General features: G+C 47.2%; 1 pseudogene; it reads right to left on the bottom strand.

Moving 5' to 3' along the window:
* Nucleotides 1–3,843, bottom strand: part of LOC108536878 (40S ribosomal protein S9-like) — a 7,976-nt pseudogene extending 4,133 nt beyond the window's left edge.
* Nucleotides 3,844–4,059: the final 216 nt, after the last annotated feature.

Here is a 4,059-nt window from a genome sequence, read left to right as displayed (position 1 = left end):
AACAGTAGGGGCTGGGCACAGTGGTTCATACCTGTAATCCCAGCACTTTGGGAGGCCAAGGCAGGCAGATCACTTGAAGCCATGAGTTTGAGATCATCCTGGCTAACATGGTGAAACCCTGTCTTTACTAAAATACAAAAAAAAAAAAAAAAAAAAAAAAAAAAAAAAATTAGCTGGGCGTGGTGGCGGGCGCCTGTAGTCCCAGCTACTTGGGTGTCTGAGGCAGGAGAATGATGTGAACCCAGGAGGCGGAGCTTGCAGTAAGCCAAGATCACGCCACTGCACTCCAGCCTGGGTGACAGAGCAAGACTCTTGTCTCAAAAAAAGAAAAAAAAAAAAAAAAAAAAGCCAAGTGTAGTAGCATCCATCTGTAGTCTCAGTTACTTGGGAGGCGGAGGTAGGAGAATCACTTGAACTCGAAGTGGGTGGGGGGTGGAGGTTGCAGTGAGCTGAGATCATACCACTGCACTGCAGCCTGGCAATAGAGTGAGACTCTGTCTCAAAAAAAAGAAAAAGAAAGAAATGGCTCTGGTTATTGCCATCAACAGAATAATGCCCCTCCCCCAAGAGGTCTGCATTCCAATCCGCAGAGACTGTGAATGTTGCTTTCCTTGACAAGAGGGACTTTGCAGAAGTGATTACAGATCTTGATGTGGGGAGACTAGCCTGGGTTATCCAGGTGGGTCCAGTGTAGACACAAGGGTCTTTATGAGAGGGAGGCAGAAGGGTCTGAGACGAAGATGTGGTAGAAGCAGAGGTCAGGTGAGATTTGGAGATGGAGGAAGGAACACAGACAGCCTCCAGAAGCTGGCAGGACAGCAGAGGGGTTCCTCCCTCAGGGACTCTGGAAGGAGCACGGCTCTGATACCTTAATTTTAGGACTTCCAACCTCCAGAACGGTAAGATCATAAATGTATGTTGTCTCATGCCCCTCAGTTTGTGGTAATATGTTATAGTGGCCATAGAAAAGGACTGCAGTTAGAGGAAGATTCCTACTTTCTGTCCTGGCTGAGAGAAAACACTTTTCTCTTGTACTTAGTACAGGCTTGCGCAAATAATTGGAATTGTGAGCAGATCTTTTAAGAAAAAGACTGGGCCGGGCACAGTGGCTCATGCCTCTAATCCCAACTCTTTGGGAGGCCGAGGAGGGTGGATCACGAGGTCAAGAGATCAAGACCATCCTGGCCGACATGCTGAAACCCCATCTCTACTAAAAATACAAAAATCAGCCGGGTGTGGTGGTGCGCGCCTGTAGTCCTAGCTACTTGGGGAGGCTGAGGCAGGAGAATCTCTTGAACTCGGGAGGCAGAGGTTGCAGTGAGCTGAGATTGTGCCACTGGCAAGAGTGAGACTCTGTCTCAAAAAAAAAGAAAAAAAAAAAAAAAAAAGAAGATGACTAGGGTTCAGGCACGGTGGCTCATGCCTGTAATTCCAGCACTTTGGGAGGCTAAGGTTGGCGGGTAGCTTGAGTCCAGCCTGGGCAACATAGTGAAACCCTGTCTCTACCAAAAATACAAAAATTAGCTGGGTGTGGTGGTGTGTCGGTAATCCCAGCTGGAAAGATTGGGTGAGCCTGGGAGGTGGAGGTTGTGGCGAGCCGAGATCGCGCCATTGCATTCCAGCCTGGGCAACAAAAGCAAAACTCTTGTCTCAAAAAAAAAAAGAAAGAAAGAAAAAAGAAACATTGTGGGTTCTTGTGGTTGACTGCTGTGATTCTGTTTAGATTACTTAGTGCTATTGTCCCTTTGTGTTTACAAATCGTTAGGGTAAGAACGCAAACCTTTGCCAGTAACATGGCATTCTTCCAGGGTTCTCCTTCCAAAGTCCTTTTGTGGTCTGAGGGACTGAATGTCCACAGCTGTTCCCTCATCTGCATCCAGCGGCTGTCTGAGCACCTGTGAGGTACCAGTCATGCTCAGGAGTGAACAGAGGGCTGGGGAGGGCAGGAGTGGAGCTCCCTGCCCTTGTGGCTCCTTATTGTATCTCCTACTTACTCACTGGGCAAAGTTCCCCATCTCTCAGTGTCTCAGTTTGCTCATCTGTACAATGGGAATAGTTTTAGTGCCTTGCTCTTATGATTGCTATAAGGAGTACAGCATGAATGTTTAATATTATAAAAGTGCTTAGAGCAGTACTGACAAACGGTAATATATAAATGTTTGCTGTTCTTACCTTTTTCAGCAAAGGCAGGCAGACACCATCTAAAACCACACATTCACGTCTTTACAGCCATTGATTGGTGTTCTCCTGGGTAACAGGTACAGTCATGACTACCATTATTTGCTAGAGGCAGATAATGTGGGCAGAGGTGGGAGGTGAGGGGAACCTGTCTACAGCTTCATCTTAAAGAAAGCGTTCTTGACTCCCATCACGTTCTAAGATAGTCTGGGTTGCAGAAGGCAAGCTCGGGCAGGAATGGGGCCCATTGTTTTTCTGGAAGCGAGATTAAGGTCAGGTTCTGAGTCAAACGAAGAGGTCAGCAAACAGCTTGGTAACTCCCCAACTCCTCTTCTCTAGCTGTAGTTCTTCACTGCCTGCCCTTCCCAGGGGTGGATCACAAAGTGGTTTAGGGTCAGGACAGTGAGGCTGTTGAGTGCCACTGAGGGGTGTCAGGGAGAAGACAATTCCTACGATGCCACCTCATGTAGCTGAAACCTCGCCTTCCTCTCCTAAGTGTTCTGTGCCTGAGCGCTGAGGACAGGACTATGCATGGTCCCAACAGGGCTTCACCAGGCAGGACAAGCAGGTGTGTGATTTGTATGCTTGAGGTCACCATGGTGGCTGTCCCTTTGCTATCCTGAAATTGGTTTCTGGTCTCTATATTCAGAGTGACTTAGGGAAAAGTGTACTGCTTATTGTAAACACTGCTGACTTGGAGGAAGAGATTCTCCTTGCAGATGTGGTAGGAACCAGTTTAAGTGTGATGTCTGGAAGGCTGGGCTCTGTGCCTGAAAGGAAATCTGCCACGCCCTTGCTAAACTGGACGGAGAAGGGGCCATGGCAAGCACCTGTGCTGGGAAATGTGGGTCCGAGGGCCCTAGTCCTGTCCTTGGGAACTGCATCGGGGTTTGTTTTAAAGCCTGTTCTTACCTCTTAGCTTGGCAAAGTATTGCCAAGGCTGGGGAAAACAGCCATTCATATATCTTTCTGGTGAGTGTAATGTACCTCCTCCTTGGAGGGCAATTCAGCTGTTGTCTATCGAAATTAAAAATACGCATCTCTTCCTGGAAAGGGAATTGTTGGGGGAATTTATCCTACAGATACCCTCCCATGTGTGTAATGATAGCAGGACCAGGATGTTCTTTAAAAACGGTTCCCAGCCAGTTTGTTAACAAAGGTCACAAATTATTCAGCAAGATGATAACGGTTTTATGTTTTTTAAAATGATAAATTATAGCCTGTTGATCATCGTTAAAAATATTTGAATGCTATTTGTATGACTTTCTCTGTGAACTTCAGTAATTATTTTGGACCGTTTGTGTTTGTAGAACTTGCTGCCAGACAGTGCCCCTTGTGGTTGAGTGACTGCACTACATGGCATATGTATCAGTTTCTTGGGGTCACCATAACTAAATAGCAAATACGGGTGCAGAGGTTCATTCTCTCATAGTTCCGGAAGCCAGAAGTCCGAGATCAAAATGTTGTCAGGACCATGCTCTCTTTTAAAGCGCTGAGAAAGAATCCTTCCCTGCCTCTTCCACTTGCTGGTGGTTGCTAGCAATCTTTGGCATTCCTTGTCTCTGGGCAGCATCATACATACCAACCTCTGCCTCTGTCTTCACACGGCTGCCGTCTCTGCTGGGCGTCTGTGTGTGTCTTCTCCTCTCCTCTTCCTTTTTTTTTCTTTTTTTTCCTGACACAGAGTCTCACTGTGTTGCCCAGTCTGGAGTGCAGTGGCATGATCTTGGCTCACTGCAACCTCCGTCTCCCATGTTCAAGTGATTCTCAAGCCTCAGCCTCCCAAGTAGCCAGGATTACATGCACCCGCCACTATGCCTAGCTAATTTGTGTATTTTTAGTAGAGACAGGGTTTCACCATGTTGGCCAGGCTGGTCTCGA

This window comes from Rhinopithecus bieti, unplaced genomic scaffold (genome assembly GCF_001698545.2).
Source record: "Rhinopithecus bieti isolate Rb0 unplaced genomic scaffold, ASM169854v2 scaffold_13207, whole genome shotgun sequence".
In the NCBI taxonomy this organism is placed as follows: domain Eukaryota; kingdom Metazoa; phylum Chordata; class Mammalia; order Primates; family Cercopithecidae; genus Rhinopithecus; species Rhinopithecus bieti.
Note: the sequence above shows the minus strand (reverse complement) of the source record. Positions and strands in the feature narration are given on the sequence as shown.